At 42.9% G+C, this 12606-nt stretch overlaps 40 non-coding genes across 40 annotated transcripts; all 40 read left to right on the forward strand.

Moving 5' to 3' along the window:
* Nucleotides 1-316: 316 nt before the first annotated feature.
* trnal-aag (transfer RNA leucine (anticodon AAG)) lies at nucleotides 317-398 on the forward strand. The gene has a single exon. It is a non-coding gene; the product is annotated as a tRNA-Leu (tRNA).
* Nucleotides 399-493: 95 nt separating this feature from the next.
* Nucleotides 494-564, forward strand: trnag-ccc (transfer RNA glycine (anticodon CCC)). The gene has a single exon. It is a non-coding gene; the product is annotated as a tRNA-Gly (tRNA).
* Nucleotides 565-686: 122 nt separating this feature from the next.
* Nucleotides 687-768, forward strand: trnal-uag (transfer RNA leucine (anticodon UAG)). The gene has a single exon. It is a non-coding gene; the product is annotated as a tRNA-Leu (tRNA).
* A 407-nt stretch (nucleotides 769-1175) lies between these two features.
* On the forward strand, nucleotides 1176-1257 carry trnal-uag (transfer RNA leucine (anticodon UAG)). The gene has a single exon. It is a non-coding gene; the product is annotated as a tRNA-Leu (tRNA).
* A 410-nt stretch (nucleotides 1258-1667) lies between these two features.
* Nucleotides 1668-1749, forward strand: trnal-uag (transfer RNA leucine (anticodon UAG)). The gene has a single exon. It is a non-coding gene; the product is annotated as a tRNA-Leu (tRNA).
* A 410-nt stretch (nucleotides 1750-2159) lies between these two features.
* On the forward strand, nucleotides 2160-2241 carry trnal-aag (transfer RNA leucine (anticodon AAG)). The gene has a single exon. It is a non-coding gene; the product is annotated as a tRNA-Leu (tRNA).
* Nucleotides 2242-2336: 95 nt separating this feature from the next.
* trnag-ccc (transfer RNA glycine (anticodon CCC)) lies at nucleotides 2337-2407 on the forward strand. The gene has a single exon. It is a non-coding gene; the product is annotated as a tRNA-Gly (tRNA).
* Nucleotides 2408-2529: 122 nt separating this feature from the next.
* On the forward strand, nucleotides 2530-2611 carry trnal-uag (transfer RNA leucine (anticodon UAG)). The gene has a single exon. It is a non-coding gene; the product is annotated as a tRNA-Leu (tRNA).
* Nucleotides 2612-3169: 558 nt separating this feature from the next.
* Nucleotides 3170-3251, forward strand: trnal-aag (transfer RNA leucine (anticodon AAG)). The gene has a single exon. It is a non-coding gene; the product is annotated as a tRNA-Leu (tRNA).
* Nucleotides 3252-3346: 95 nt separating this feature from the next.
* trnag-ccc (transfer RNA glycine (anticodon CCC)) lies at nucleotides 3347-3417 on the forward strand. The gene has a single exon. It is a non-coding gene; the product is annotated as a tRNA-Gly (tRNA).
* Nucleotides 3418-3539: 122 nt separating this feature from the next.
* On the forward strand, nucleotides 3540-3621 carry trnal-uag (transfer RNA leucine (anticodon UAG)). Its single transcript has one exon. It is a non-coding gene; the product is annotated as a tRNA-Leu (tRNA).
* A 407-nt stretch (nucleotides 3622-4028) lies between these two features.
* trnal-uag (transfer RNA leucine (anticodon UAG)) lies at nucleotides 4029-4110 on the forward strand. The gene has a single exon. It is a non-coding gene; the product is annotated as a tRNA-Leu (tRNA).
* A 416-nt stretch (nucleotides 4111-4526) lies between these two features.
* trnal-aag (transfer RNA leucine (anticodon AAG)) lies at nucleotides 4527-4608 on the forward strand. The gene has a single exon. It is a non-coding gene; the product is annotated as a tRNA-Leu (tRNA).
* A 95-nt stretch (nucleotides 4609-4703) lies between these two features.
* trnag-ccc (transfer RNA glycine (anticodon CCC)) lies at nucleotides 4704-4774 on the forward strand. The gene has a single exon. It is a non-coding gene; the product is annotated as a tRNA-Gly (tRNA).
* Nucleotides 4775-4896: 122 nt separating this feature from the next.
* On the forward strand, nucleotides 4897-4978 carry trnal-uag (transfer RNA leucine (anticodon UAG)). Its single transcript has one exon. It is a non-coding gene; the product is annotated as a tRNA-Leu (tRNA).
* A 407-nt stretch (nucleotides 4979-5385) lies between these two features.
* Nucleotides 5386-5467, forward strand: trnal-uag (transfer RNA leucine (anticodon UAG)). The gene has a single exon. It is a non-coding gene; the product is annotated as a tRNA-Leu (tRNA).
* A 410-nt stretch (nucleotides 5468-5877) lies between these two features.
* Nucleotides 5878-5959, forward strand: trnal-aag (transfer RNA leucine (anticodon AAG)). The gene has a single exon. It is a non-coding gene; the product is annotated as a tRNA-Leu (tRNA).
* Nucleotides 5960-6054: 95 nt separating this feature from the next.
* trnag-ccc (transfer RNA glycine (anticodon CCC)) lies at nucleotides 6055-6125 on the forward strand. Its single transcript has one exon. It is a non-coding gene; the product is annotated as a tRNA-Gly (tRNA).
* Nucleotides 6126-6247: 122 nt separating this feature from the next.
* trnal-uag (transfer RNA leucine (anticodon UAG)) lies at nucleotides 6248-6329 on the forward strand. Its single transcript has one exon. It is a non-coding gene; the product is annotated as a tRNA-Leu (tRNA).
* A 404-nt stretch (nucleotides 6330-6733) lies between these two features.
* On the forward strand, nucleotides 6734-6815 carry trnal-aag (transfer RNA leucine (anticodon AAG)). The gene has a single exon. It is a non-coding gene; the product is annotated as a tRNA-Leu (tRNA).
* A 95-nt stretch (nucleotides 6816-6910) lies between these two features.
* Nucleotides 6911-6981, forward strand: trnag-ccc (transfer RNA glycine (anticodon CCC)). Its single transcript has one exon. It is a non-coding gene; the product is annotated as a tRNA-Gly (tRNA).
* Nucleotides 6982-7103: 122 nt separating this feature from the next.
* On the forward strand, nucleotides 7104-7185 carry trnal-uag (transfer RNA leucine (anticodon UAG)). The gene has a single exon. It is a non-coding gene; the product is annotated as a tRNA-Leu (tRNA).
* A 407-nt stretch (nucleotides 7186-7592) lies between these two features.
* trnal-aag (transfer RNA leucine (anticodon AAG)) lies at nucleotides 7593-7674 on the forward strand. The gene has a single exon. It is a non-coding gene; the product is annotated as a tRNA-Leu (tRNA).
* A 95-nt stretch (nucleotides 7675-7769) lies between these two features.
* Nucleotides 7770-7840, forward strand: trnag-ccc (transfer RNA glycine (anticodon CCC)). Its single transcript has one exon. It is a non-coding gene; the product is annotated as a tRNA-Gly (tRNA).
* A 122-nt stretch (nucleotides 7841-7962) lies between these two features.
* On the forward strand, nucleotides 7963-8044 carry trnal-uag (transfer RNA leucine (anticodon UAG)). Its single transcript has one exon. It is a non-coding gene; the product is annotated as a tRNA-Leu (tRNA).
* A 404-nt stretch (nucleotides 8045-8448) lies between these two features.
* trnal-aag (transfer RNA leucine (anticodon AAG)) lies at nucleotides 8449-8530 on the forward strand. Its single transcript has one exon. It is a non-coding gene; the product is annotated as a tRNA-Leu (tRNA).
* Nucleotides 8531-8625: 95 nt separating this feature from the next.
* On the forward strand, nucleotides 8626-8696 carry trnag-ccc (transfer RNA glycine (anticodon CCC)). The gene has a single exon. It is a non-coding gene; the product is annotated as a tRNA-Gly (tRNA).
* Nucleotides 8697-8818: 122 nt separating this feature from the next.
* Nucleotides 8819-8900, forward strand: trnal-uag (transfer RNA leucine (anticodon UAG)). The gene has a single exon. It is a non-coding gene; the product is annotated as a tRNA-Leu (tRNA).
* A 410-nt stretch (nucleotides 8901-9310) lies between these two features.
* trnal-aag (transfer RNA leucine (anticodon AAG)) lies at nucleotides 9311-9392 on the forward strand. Its single transcript has one exon. It is a non-coding gene; the product is annotated as a tRNA-Leu (tRNA).
* A 95-nt stretch (nucleotides 9393-9487) lies between these two features.
* trnag-ccc (transfer RNA glycine (anticodon CCC)) lies at nucleotides 9488-9558 on the forward strand. The gene has a single exon. It is a non-coding gene; the product is annotated as a tRNA-Gly (tRNA).
* Nucleotides 9559-9680: 122 nt separating this feature from the next.
* Nucleotides 9681-9762, forward strand: trnal-uag (transfer RNA leucine (anticodon UAG)). Its single transcript has one exon. It is a non-coding gene; the product is annotated as a tRNA-Leu (tRNA).
* A 404-nt stretch (nucleotides 9763-10166) lies between these two features.
* On the forward strand, nucleotides 10167-10248 carry trnal-aag (transfer RNA leucine (anticodon AAG)). The gene has a single exon. It is a non-coding gene; the product is annotated as a tRNA-Leu (tRNA).
* A 95-nt stretch (nucleotides 10249-10343) lies between these two features.
* Nucleotides 10344-10414, forward strand: trnag-ccc (transfer RNA glycine (anticodon CCC)). Its single transcript has one exon. It is a non-coding gene; the product is annotated as a tRNA-Gly (tRNA).
* A 122-nt stretch (nucleotides 10415-10536) lies between these two features.
* trnal-uag (transfer RNA leucine (anticodon UAG)) lies at nucleotides 10537-10618 on the forward strand. The gene has a single exon. It is a non-coding gene; the product is annotated as a tRNA-Leu (tRNA).
* Nucleotides 10619-11022: 404 nt separating this feature from the next.
* Nucleotides 11023-11104, forward strand: trnaf-aaa (transfer RNA phenylalanine (anticodon AAA)). Its single transcript has one exon. It is a non-coding gene; the product is annotated as a tRNA-Phe (tRNA).
* Nucleotides 11105-11199: 95 nt separating this feature from the next.
* Nucleotides 11200-11270, forward strand: trnag-ccc (transfer RNA glycine (anticodon CCC)). The gene has a single exon. It is a non-coding gene; the product is annotated as a tRNA-Gly (tRNA).
* A 122-nt stretch (nucleotides 11271-11392) lies between these two features.
* On the forward strand, nucleotides 11393-11474 carry trnal-uag (transfer RNA leucine (anticodon UAG)). Its single transcript has one exon. It is a non-coding gene; the product is annotated as a tRNA-Leu (tRNA).
* A 407-nt stretch (nucleotides 11475-11881) lies between these two features.
* On the forward strand, nucleotides 11882-11963 carry trnal-aag (transfer RNA leucine (anticodon AAG)). Its single transcript has one exon. It is a non-coding gene; the product is annotated as a tRNA-Leu (tRNA).
* Nucleotides 11964-12058: 95 nt separating this feature from the next.
* trnag-ccc (transfer RNA glycine (anticodon CCC)) lies at nucleotides 12059-12129 on the forward strand. The gene has a single exon. It is a non-coding gene; the product is annotated as a tRNA-Gly (tRNA).
* A 122-nt stretch (nucleotides 12130-12251) lies between these two features.
* trnal-uag (transfer RNA leucine (anticodon UAG)) lies at nucleotides 12252-12333 on the forward strand. Its single transcript has one exon. It is a non-coding gene; the product is annotated as a tRNA-Leu (tRNA).
* The last annotated feature ends 273 nt before the right edge of the window (nucleotides 12334-12606 follow it).

A 12606-nucleotide genomic window follows, 5' to 3' on the forward strand; every position in this document is an offset into this window, starting at 1 on the left:
TCTTGGTACACCTATTCTATGGAAGTAAGCTGAAGCATTTGAACTGCTGTTCAATTTTCTTTTTTTTTAACAAATACATCAAGATAATTGTTGTTGTTGTTGTTGTTGTTGAATTGTACTAGCAGTGTATAGTATGGAACCTGGGTGGCTAAGGGTTAGTGTTGTGGTAGTAAGTAAAGCTGAAGCATTGGAACTGCTGTTCATTTTTCTTTTTTTTGCAAATACATCAAAATAGTTGTTGTTGTTGTTGTTGTTGTTGTTGAATTGCACTAGCATTGTATAGTTTGGAACCTGGGTGGCCAAGAGTAAGTGTTGTGGTAGCGTGGCCGAGCGGTCTAAGGCGCTGGATTAAGGCTCCAGTCTCTCCGGAGGCGTGGGTTCAAATCCCACCGCTGCCATATTGTTTTTTTTTCAACCCCACTTCGGTCTTTTGAACTGCTGTAAAAGAAAATATTCCGTTCCATGGAATATTTGCATACACGCAAACATGTCAGCGCCAATGGTGTAGTGGTATCATACAAGATTCCCATTCTTGTGACCTGGGTTCAATTCCCAGTTGGCGCAAGCTGATAAGGCAGCGTTTGTGTTTTCAAAACAATAATTACGTTAAAATTTTACAATTGTAGTAGTTGAATTGCGTTAGCGGCGTATAGTACGAAACCTGGGGGGCAGAAAGCTTGCAATGCGGTAGTGTGGCCGAGCGGTCTAAGGCGCTGGATTTAGGCTCCAGTCTCTCTGGAGGCGTGGGTTCGAATCCCACCGCTGCCATATGGATTTTTTTCACCCCTGCCCCCTTTCCACAAGAAGCAACAGAAGGACTTGTGACTCCCTAGAGACGTAGTAACAAATGCCACGGCATGTTTCTTGGTACACCTATTCTATGGAAGTAAGCTGAAGCATTTGAACTGCTGTTCAATTTTCTTTTTTTTTAACAAATACATCAAGATAATTGTTGTTGTTGTTGTTGTTGTTGTTGAATTGTACTAGCAGTGTATAGTATGGAACCTGGGTGGCTAAGGGTTAGTGTTGTGGTAGTAAGTAAAGCTGAAGCATTGGAACTGCTGTTCATTTTTCTTTTTTTTGCAAATACATCAAAATAGTTGTTGTTCTTGTTGTTGTTGAATTGCACTAGCATTGTATAGTTTGGAACCTGGGTGGCCAAGAGTAAGTGTTGTGGTAGCGTGGCCGAGCGGTCTAAGGCGCTGGATTTAGGCTCCAGTCTCTCTGGAGGCGTGGGTTCGAATCCCACCGCTGCCATATGGATTTTTTTCACCCCTGCCCCCTTTTCACAAGAAGCAACAGAAGGACTTGTGACTCCCTAGAGACGTAGTAACAAATGCCACGGCATGTTTCTTGGTACACCTATTCTATGGAAGTAAGCTGAAGCATTTGAACTGCTGTTCAATTTTCTTTTTTTTTAACAAATACATCAAGATAATTGTTGTTGTTGTTGTTGTTGTTGTTGTTGAATTGTACTAGCAGTGTATAGTATGGAACCTGGGTGGCTAAGGGTTAGTGTTGTGGTAGTAAGTAAAGCTGAAGCATTGGAACTGCTGTTCATTTTTCTTTTTTTTGCAAATACATCAAAATAGTTGTTGTTCTTGTTGTTGTTGAATTGCACTAGCATTGTATAGTTTGGAACCTGGGTGGCCAAGAGTAAGTGTTGTGGTAGCGTGGCCGAGCGGTCTAAGGCGCTGGATTTAGGCTCCAGTCTCTCTGGAGGCGTGGGTTCGAATCCCACCGCTGCCATATGGATTTTTTTCACCCCTGCCCCCTTTTCACAAGAAGCAACAGAAGGACTTGTGACTCCCTAGAGACGTAGTAACAAATGCCACGGCATGTTTCTTGGTACACCTATTCTATGGAAGTAAGCTGAAGCATTTGAACTGCTGTTCAATTTTCTTTTTTTTTAACAAATACATCAAGATAATTGTTGTTGTTGTTGTTGTTGTTGAATTGTACTAGCAGTGTATAGTATGGAACCTGGGTGGCTAAGGGTTAGTGTTGTGGTAGTAAGTAAAGCTGAAGCATTGGAACTGCTGGTCATTTTTCTTTTTTTTGCAAATACATCAAAATAGTTGTTGTTGTTGTTGTTGTTGTTGTTGAATTGCACTAGCATTGTATAGTTTGGAACCTGGGTGGCCAAGAGTAAGTGTTGTGGTAGCGTGGCCGAGCGGTCTAAGGCGCTGGATTAAGGCTCCAGTCTCTCCGGAGGCGTGGGTTCAAATCCCACCGCTGCCATATTGTTTTTTTTTCAACCCCACTTCGGTCTTTTGAACTGCTGTAAAAGAAAATATTCCGTTCCATGGAATATTTGCATACACGCAAACATGTCAGCGCCAATGGTGTAGTGGTATCATACAAGATTCCCATTCTTGTGACCTGGGTTCAATTCCCAGTTGGCGCAAGCTGATAAGGCAGCGTTTGTGTTTTCAAAACAATAATTACGTTAAAATTTTACAATTGTAGTAGTTGAATTGCGTTAGCGGCGTATAGTACGAAACCTGGGGGGCAGAAAGCTTGCAATGCGGTAGTGTGGCCGAGCGGTCTAAGGCGCTGGATTTAGGCTCCAGTCTCTCTGGAGGCGTGGGTTCGAATCCCACCGCTGCCATATGGATTTTTTTCACCCCTGCCCCCTTTTCACAAGAAGCAACAGAAGGACTTGTGACTCCCTAGAGACGTAGTAACAAATGCCACGGCATGTTTCTTGGTACACCTATTCTATGGAAGTAAGCTGAAGCATTTGAACTGCTGTTCAATTTTCTTTTTTTTTAACAAATACATCAAGATAATTGTTGTTGTTGTTGTTGTTGTTGTTGAATTGTACTAGCAGTGTATAGTATGGAACCTGGGTGGCTAAGGGTTAGTGTTGTGGTAGTAAGTAAAGCTGAAGCATTGGAACTGCTGTTCATTTTTCTTTTTTTTGCAAATACATCAAAATAGTTGTTGTTCTTGTTGTTGTTGAATTGTACTAGCAGTGTATAGTATGGAACCTGGGTGGCTAAGGGTTAGTGTTGTGGTAGTAAGTAAAGCTGAAGCATTGGAACTGCTGGTCATTTTTCTTTTTTTTGCAAATACATCAAAATAGTTGTTGTTGTTGTTGTTGTTGTTGTTGAATTGCACTAGCATTGTATAGTTTGGAACCTGGGTGGCCAAGAGTAAGTGTTGTGGTAGCGTGGCCGAGCGGTCTAAGGCGCTGGATTAAGGCTCCAGTCTCTCCGGAGGCGTGGGTTCAAATCCCACCGCTGCCATATTGTTTTTTTTTCAACCCCACTTCGGTCTTTTGAACTGCTGTAAAAGAAAATATTCCGTTCCATGGAATATTTGCATACACGCAAACATGTCAGCGCCAATGGTGTAGTGGTATCATACAAGATTCCCATTCTTGTGACCTGGGTTCAATTCCCAGTTGGCGCAAGCTGATAAGGCAGCGTTTGTGTTTTCAAAACAATAATTACGTTAAAATTTTACAATTGTAGTAGTTGAATTGCGTTAGCGGCGTATAGTACGAAACCTGGGGGGCAGAAAGCTTGCAATGCGGTAGTGTGGCCGAGCGGTCTAAGGCGCTGGATTTAGGCTCCAGTCTCTCTGGAGGCGTGGGTTCGAATCCCACCGCTGCCATATGGATTTTTTTCACCCCTGCCCCCTTTTCACAAGAAGCAACAGAAGGACTTGTGACTCCCTAGAGACGTAGTAACAAATGCCACGGCATGTTTCTTGGTACACCTATTCTATGGAAGTAAGCTGAAGCATTTGAACTGCTGTTCAATTTTCTTTTTTTTTAACAAATACATCAAGATAATTGTTGTTGTTGTTGTTGTTGTTGTTGAATTGTACTAGCAGTGTATAGTATGGAACCTGGGTGGCTAAGGGTTAGTGTTGTGGTAGTAAGTAAAGCTGAAGCATTGGAACTGCTGTTCATTTTTCTTTTTTTTGCAAATACATCAAAATAGTTGTTGTTCTTGTTGTTGTTGAATTGCACTAGCATTGTATAGTTTGGAACCTGGGTGGCCAAGAGTAAGTGTTGTGGTAGCGTGGCCGAGCGGTCTAAGGCGCTGGATTTAGGCTCCAGTCTCTCTGGAGGCGTGGGTTCGAATCCCACCGCTGCCATATGGATTTTTTTCACCCCTGCCCCCTTTTCACAAGAAGCAACAGAAGGACTTGTGACTCCCTAGAGACGTAGTAACAAATGCCACGGCATGTTTCTTGGTACACCTATTCTATGGAAGTAAGCTGAAGCATTTGAACTGCTGTTCAATTTTCTTTTTTTTTAACAAATACATCAAGATAATTGTTGTTGTTGTTGTTGTTGTTGAATTGTACTAGCAGTGTATAGTATGGAACCTGGGTGGCTAAGGGTTAGTGTTGTGGTAGTAAGTAAAGCTGAAGCATTGGAATTGCTGTTCATTCTTCTTTTTTTTGCAAATACATCAAAATAGTTGTTGTTGTTGTTGTTGTTGTTGTTGTTGTTGAATTGCACTAGCATTGTATAGTTTGGAACCTGGGTGGCCAAGAGTAAGTGTTGTGGTAGCGTGGCCGAGCGGTCTAAGGCGCTGGATTAAGGCTCCAGTCTCTCCGGAGGCGTGGGTTCAAATCCCACCGCTGCCATATTGTTTTTTTTTCAACCCCACTTCGGTCTTTTGAACTGCTGTAAAAGAAAATATTCCGTTCCATGGAATATTTGCATACACGCAAACATGTCAGCGCCAATGGTGTAGTGGTATCATACAAGATTCCCATTCTTGTGACCTGGGTTCAATTCCCAGTTGGCGCAAGCTGATAAGGCAGCGTTTGTGTTTTCAAAACAATAATTACGTTAAAATTTTACAATTGTAGTAGTTGAATTGCGTTAGCGGCGTATAGTACGAAACCTGGGGGGCAGAAAGCTTGCAATGCGGTAGTGTGGCCGAGCGGTCTAAGGCGCTGGATTTAGGCTCCAGTCTCTCTGGAGGCGTGGGTTCGAATCCCACCGCTGCCATATGGATTTTTTTCACCCCTGCCCCCTTTTCACAAGAAGCAACAGAAGGACTTGTGACTCCCTAGAGACGTAGTAACAAATGCCACGGCATGTTTCTTGGTACACCTATTCTATGGAAGTAAGCTGAAGCATTTGAACTGCTGTTCAATTTTCTTTTTTTTTAACAAATACATCAAGATAATTGTTGTTGTTGTTGTTGTTGTTGTTGAATTGTACTAGCAGTGTATAGTATGGAACCTGGGTGGCTAAGGGTTAGTGTTGTGGTAGTAAGTAAAGCTGAAGCATTGGAACTGCTGTTCATTTTTCTTTTTTTTGCAAATACATCAAAATAGTTGTTGTTCTTGTTGTTGTTGAATTGCACTAGCATTGTATAGTTTGGAACCTGGGTGGCCAAGAGTAAGTGTTGTGGTAGCGTGGCCGAGCGGTCTAAGGCGCTGGATTTAGGCTCCAGTCTCTCTGGAGGCGTGGGTTCGAATCCCACCGCTGCCATATGGATTTTTTTCACCCCTGCCCCCTTTTCACAAGAAGCAACAGAAGGACTTGTGACTCCCTAGAGACGTAGTAACAAATGCCACGGCATGTTTCTTGGTACACCTATTCTATGGAAGTAAGCTGAAGCATTTGAACTGCTGTTCAATTTTCTTTTTTTTTAACAAATACATCAAGATAATTGTTGTTGTTGTTGTTGTTGTTGAATTGTACTAGCAGTGTATAGTATGGAACCTGGGTGGCTAAGGGTTAGTGTTGTGGTAGTAAGTAAAGCTGAAGCATTGGAACTGCTGTTCATTTTTCTTTTTTTTGCAAATACATCAAAATAGTTGTTGTTGTTGTTGTTGTTGTTGTTGAATTGCACTAGCATTGTATAGTTTGGAACCTGGGTGGCCAAGAGTAAGTGTTGTGGTAGCGTGGCCGAGCGGTCTAAGGCGCTGGATTAAGGCTCCAGTCTCTCCGGAGGCGTGGGTTCAAATCCCACCGCTGCCATATTGTTTTTTTTTCAACCCCACTTCGGTCTTTTGAACTGCTGTAAAAGAAAATATTCCGTTCCATGGAATATTTGCATACACGCAAACATGTCAGCGCCAATGGTGTAGTGGTATCATACAAGATTCCCATTCTTGTGACCTGGGTTCAATTCCCAGTTGGCGCAAGCTGATAAGGCAGCGTTTGTGTTTTCAAAACAATAATTACGTTAAAATTTTACAATTGTAGTAGTTGAATTGCGTTAGCGGCGTATAGTACGAAACCTGGGGGGCAGAAAACTAGCAATGCGGTAGTGTGGCCGAGCGGTCTAAGGCGCTGGATTTAGGCTCCAGTCTCTCTGGAGGCGTGGGTTCGAATCCCACCGCTGCCATATGGATTTTTTTCACCCCTGCCCCCTTTTCACAAGAAGCAACAGAAGGACTTGTGACTCCCTAGAGACGTAGTAACAAATGCCACGGCATGTTTCTTGGTACACCTATTCTATGGAAGTAAGCTGAAGCATTTGAACTGCTGTTCAATTTTCTTTTTTTTTAACAAATACATCAAGATAATTGTTGTTGTTGTTGTTGTTGTTGAATTGTACTAGCAGTGTATAGTATGGAACCTGGGTGGCTAAGGGTTAGTGTTGTGGTAGTAAGTAAAGCTGAAGCATTGGAACTGCTGTTCATTTTTCTTTTTTTTGCAAATACATCAAAATAGTTGTTGTTGTTGTTGTTGTTGAATTGCACTAGCATTGTATAGTTTGGAACCTGGGTGGCCAAGAGTAAGTGTTGTGGTAGCGTGGCCGAGCGGTCCAAGGCGCTGGATTAAGGCTCCAGTCTCTCCGGAGGCGTGGGTTCAAATCCCACCGCTGCCATGTTGTTTTTTTTTCAACCCCACTTCGGTCTTTTGAACTGCTGTAAAAGAAAATATTCCGTTCAATGGAATATTTGCATAAACGCAAACATGTCAGCGCCAATGGTGTAGTGGTATCATACAAGATTCCCATTCTTGTGACCTGGGTTCAATTCCCAGTTGGCGCAAGCTGATAAGGCAGCGTTTGTGTTTTCAAAACAATAATTACGTTAAAATTTTACAAATGTAGTAGTTGAATTGCGTTAGCGGCGTATAGTACGAAACCTGGGGGGCAGAAAGCTTGCAATGCGGTAGTGTGGCCGAGCGGTCTAAGGCGCTGGATTTAGGCTCCAGTCTCTCTGGAGGCGTGGGTTCGAATCCCACCGCTGCCATATGGATTTTTTTCACCCCTGCCCCCTTTTCACAAGAAGCAACAGAAGGACTTGTGACTCCCTAGAGACGTAGTAACAAATGCCACGGCATGTTTCTTGGTACACCTATTCTATGGAAGTAAGCTGAAGCATTTGAACTGCTGTTCAATTTTCTTTTTTTTTAACAAATACATCAAGATAATTGTTGTTGTTGTTGTTGTTGTTGAATTGTACTAGCAGTGTATAGTATGGAACCTGGGTGGCTAAGGGTTAGTGTTGTGGTAGTAAGTAAAGCTGAAGCATTGGAACTGCTGTTCATTTTTCTTTTTTTTGCAAATACATCAAAATAGTTGTTGTTGTTGTTGTTGTTGTTGAATTGCACTAGCATTGTATAGTTTGGAACCTGGGTGGCCAAGAGTAAGTGTTGTGGTAGCGTGGCCGAGCGGTCTAAGGCGCTGGATTAAGGCTCCAGTCTCTCCGGAGGCGTGGGTTCAAATCCCACCGCTGCCATATTGTTTTTTTTTCAACCCCACTTCGGTCTTTTGAACTGCTGTAAAAGAAAATATTCCGTTCCATGGAATATTTGCATACACGCAAACATGTCAGCGCCAATGGTGTAGTGGTATCATACAAGATTCCCATTCTTGTGACCTGGGTTCAATTCCCAGTTGGCGCAAGCTGATAAGGCAGCGTTTGTGTTTTCAAACCAATAATTACGTTAAAATTTTACAATTGTAGTAGTTGAATTGCGTTAGCGGCGTATAGTACGAAACCTGGGGGGCAGAAAGCTAGCAATGCGGTAGTGTGGCCGAGCGGTCTAAGGCGCTGGATTTAGGCTCCAGTCTCTCTGGAGGCGTGGGTTTGAATCCCACCGCTGCCATATGGATTTTTTTCACCCCTGCCCCCTTTTCACAAGAAGCAACAGAAGGACTTGTGACTCCCTAGAGACGTAGTAACAAATGCCACGGCATGTTTCTTGGTACACCTATTCTATGGAAGTAAGCTGAAGCATTTGAACTGCTGTTCAATTTTCTTTTTTTTTAACAAATACATCAAGATAATTGTTGTTGTTGTTGTTGTTGTTGAATTGTACTAGCAGTGTATAGTATGGAACCTGGGTGGCTAAGGGTTAGTGTTGTGGTAGTAAGTAAAGCTGAAGCATTGGAACTGCTGTTCATTTTTCTTTTTTTTGCAAATACATCAAAATAGTTGTTGTTGTTGTTGTTGTTGAATTGCACTAGCATTGTATAGTTTGGAACCTGGGTGGCCAAGAGTAAGTGTTGTGGTAGCGTGGCCGAGCGGTCTAAGGCGCTGGATTAAGGCTCCAGTCTCTCCGGAGGCGTGGGTTCAAATCCCACCGCTGCCATATTGTTTTTTTTTCAACCCCACTTCGGTCTTTTGAACTGCTGTAAAAGAAAATATTCCGTTCCATGGAATATTTGCATACACGCAAACATGTCAGCGCCAATGGTGTAGTGGTATCATACAAGATTCCCATTCTTGTGACCTGGGTTCAATTCCCAGTTGGCGCAAGCTGATAAGGCAGCGTTTGTGTTTTCAAACCAATAATTACGTTAAAATTTTACAATTGTAGTAGTTGAATTGCGTTAGCGGCGTATAGTACGAAACCTGGGGGGCAGAAAGCTTGCAATGCGGTAGTGTGGCCGAGCGGTCTAAGGCGCTGGATTTAGGCTCCAGTCTCTCTGGAGGCGTGGGTTCGAATCCCACCGCTGCCATATGGATTTTTTTCACCCCTGCCCCCTTTTCACAAGAAGCAACAGAAGGACTTGTGACTCCCTAGAGACGTAGTAACAAATGCCACGGCATGTTTCTTGGTACACCTATTCTATGGAAGTAAGCTGAAGCATTTGAACTGCTGTTCAATTTTCTTTTTTTTTAACAAATACATCAAGATAATTGTTGTTGTTGTTGTTGTTGTTGAATTGTACTAGCAGTGTATAGTATGGAACCTGGGTGGCTAAGGGTTAGTGTTGTGGTAGTAAGTAAAGCTGAAGCATTGGAACTGCTGTTCATTTTTCTTTTTTTTGCAAATACATCAAAATAGTTGTTGTTGTTGTTGTTGTTGTTGTTGAATTGCACTAGCATTGTATAGTTTGGAACCTGGGTGGCCAAGAGTAAGTGTTGTGGTAGCGTGGCCGAGCGGTCTAAGGCGCTGGATTAAGGCTCCAGTCTCTCCGGAGGCGTGTGTTCAAATCCCACCGCTGCCATATTGTTTTTTTTTCAACCCCACTTCGGTCTTTTGAACTGCTGTAAAAGAAAATATTCCGTTCCATGGAATATTTGCATACACGCAAACATGTCAGCGCCAATGGTGTAGTGGTATCATACAAGATTCCCATTCTTGTGACCTGGGTTCAATTCCCAGTTGGCGCAAGCTGATAAGGCAGCGTTTGTGTTTTCAAACCAATAATTACGTTAAAATTTTACAATTGTAGTAGTTGAATTGCGTTAGCGGCGTATAGTACGAAACCTGGGGGGCAGAAAGCTTGCAATGCGGTAGTGTGGCCGAGCGGTCTAAGGCGCTGGATTTAGGCTCCAGTCTCTCTGGAGGCGTGGGTTCGAATCCCACCGCTGCCATATGGATTTTTTTCACCCCTGCCCCCTTTTCACAAGAAGCAACAGAAGGACTTGTGACTCCCTAGAGACGTAGTAACAAATGCCACGGCATGTTTCTTGGTACACCTATTCTATGGAAGTAAGCTGAAGCATTTGAACTGCTGTTCAATTTTCTTTTTTTTTAACAAATACATCAAGATAATTGTTGTTGTTGTTGTTGTTGTTGAATTGTACTAGCAGTGTATAGTATGGAACCTGGGTGGCTAAGGGTTAGTGTTGTGGTAGTAAGTAAAGCTGAAGCATTGGAACTGCTGTTCATTTTTCTTTTTTTTGCAAATACATCAAAATAGTTGTTGTTGTTGTTGTTGTTGAATTGCACTAGCATTGTATAGTTTGGAACCTGGGTGGCCAAGAGTAAGTGTTGTGGTAGCGTGGCCGAGCGGTCTAAGGCGCTGGATTAAGGCTCCAGTCTCTCCGGAGGCGTGGGTTCAAATCCCACCGCTGCCATATTGTTTTTTTTTCAACCCCACTTCGGTCTTTTGAACTGCTGTAAAAGAAAATATTCCGTTCCATGGAATATTTGCATACACGCAAACATGTCAGCGCCAATGGTGTAGTGGTATCATACAAGATTCCCATTCTTGTGACCTGGGTTCAATTCCCAGTTGGCGCAAGCTGATAAGGCAGCGTTTGTGTTTTCAAACCAATAATTACGTTAAAATTTTACAATTGTAGTAGTTGAATTGCGTTAGCGGCGTATAGTACGAAACCTGGGGGGCAGAAAGCTTGCAATGCGGTAGTGTGGCCGAGCGGTCTAAGGCGCTGGATTTAGGCTCCAGTCTCTCTGGAGGCGTGGGTTCGAATCCCACCGCTGCCATATGGATTTTTTTCACCCCTGCCCCCTTTTCACAAGAAGCAACAGAAGGACTTGTGACTCCCTAGAGACGTAGTAACAAATGCCACGGCATGTTTCTTGGTACACCTATTCTATGGAAGTAAGCTGAAGCATTTGAACTGCTGTTCAATTTTCTTTTTTTTTAACAAATACATCAAGATAATTGTTGTTGTTGTTGTTGTTGTTGAATTGTACTAGCAGTGTATAGTATGGAACCTGGGTGGCTAAGGGTTAGTGTTGTGGTAGTAAGTAAAGCTGAAGCATTGGAACTGCTGTTCATTTTTCTTTTTTTTGCAAATACATCAAAATAGTTGTTGTTGTTGTTGTTGTTGAATTGCACTAGCATTGTATAGTTTGGAACCTGGGTGGCCAAGAGTAAGTGTTGTGGTAGCGTGGCCGAGCGGTCTAAGGCGCTGGATTAAAGCTCCAGTCTCTCCGGAGGCGTGGGTTCAAATCCCACCGCTGCCATATTGTTTTTTTTTCAACCCCACTTCGGTCTTTTGAACTGCTGTAAAAGAAAATATTCCGTTCCATGGAATATTTGCATACACGCAAACATGTCAGCGCCAATGGTGTAGTGGTATCATACAAGATTCCCATTCTTGTGACCTGGGTTCAATTCCCAGTTGGCGCAAGCTGATAAGGCAGCGTTTGTGTTTTCAAACCAATAATTACGTTAAAATTTTACAATTGTAGTAGTTGAATTGCGTTAGCGGCGTATAGTACGAAACCTGGGGGGCAGAAAGCTTGCAATGCGGTAGTGTGGCCGAGCAGTCTAAGGCGCTGGATTTAGGCTCCAGTCTCTCTGGAGGCGTGGGTTCGAATCCCACCGCTGCCATATGGATTTTTTTCACCCCTGCCCCCTTTTCACAAGAAGCAACAGAAGGACTTGTGACTCCCTAGAGACGTAGTAACAAATGCCACGGCATGTTTCTTGGTACACCTATTCTATGGAAGTAAGCTGAAGCATTTGAACTGCTGTTCAATTTTCTTTTTTTTTAACAAATACATCAAGATAATTGTTGTTGTTGTTGTTGTTGTTGTTGAATTGTACTAGCAGTGTATAGTATGGAACCTGGGTGGCTAAGGGTTAGTGTTGTGGTAGTAAGTAAAGCTGAAGCATTGGAACTGCTGTTCATTTTTCTTTTTTTTGCAAATACATCAAAATAGTTGTTGTTGTTGTTGTTGTTGAATTGCACTAGCATTGTATAGTTTGGAACCTGGGTGGCCAAGAGTAAGTGTTGTGGTAGCGTGGCCGAGCGGTCTAAGGCGCTGGATTAAGGCTCCAGTCTCTCCGGAGGCGTGGGTTCAAATCCCACCGCTGCCATATTGTTTTTTTTTCAACCCCACTTCGGTCTTTTGAACTGCTGTAAAAGAAAATATTCCGTTCCATGGAATATTTGCATACACGCAAACATGTCAGCGCCAATGGTGTAGTGGTATCATACAAGATTCCCATTCTTGTGACCTGGGTTCAATTCCCAGTTGGCGCAAGCTGATAAGGCAGCGTTTGTGTTTTCAAACCAATAATTACGTTAAAATTTTACAATTGTAGTAGTTGAATTGCGTTAGCGGCGTATAGTACGAAACCTGGGGGGCAGAAAGCTTGCAATGCGGTAGTGTGGCCGAGCGGTCTAAGGCGCTGGATTTAGGCTCCAGTCTCTCTGGAGGCGTGGGTTCGAATCCCACCGCTGCCATATGGATTTTTTTCACCCCTGCCCCCTTTTCACAAGAAGCAACAGAAGGACTTGTGACTCCCTAGAGACGTAGTAACAAATGCCACGGCATGTTTCTTGGTACACCTATTCTATGGAAGTAAGCTGAAGCATTTGAACTGCTGTTCAATTTTCTTTTTTTTTAACAAATACATCAAGATAATTGTTGTTGTTGTTGTTGTTGTTGAATTGTACTAGCAGTGTATAGTATGGAACCTGGGTGGCTAAGGGTTAGTGTTGTGGTAGTAAGTAAAG

Source organism: Acipenser ruthenus, chromosome 48 (genome assembly GCF_902713425.1).
Source record: "Acipenser ruthenus chromosome 48, fAciRut3.2 maternal haplotype, whole genome shotgun sequence".
Lineage (NCBI taxonomy): Eukaryota > Metazoa > Chordata > Actinopteri > Acipenseriformes > Acipenseridae > Acipenser > Acipenser ruthenus.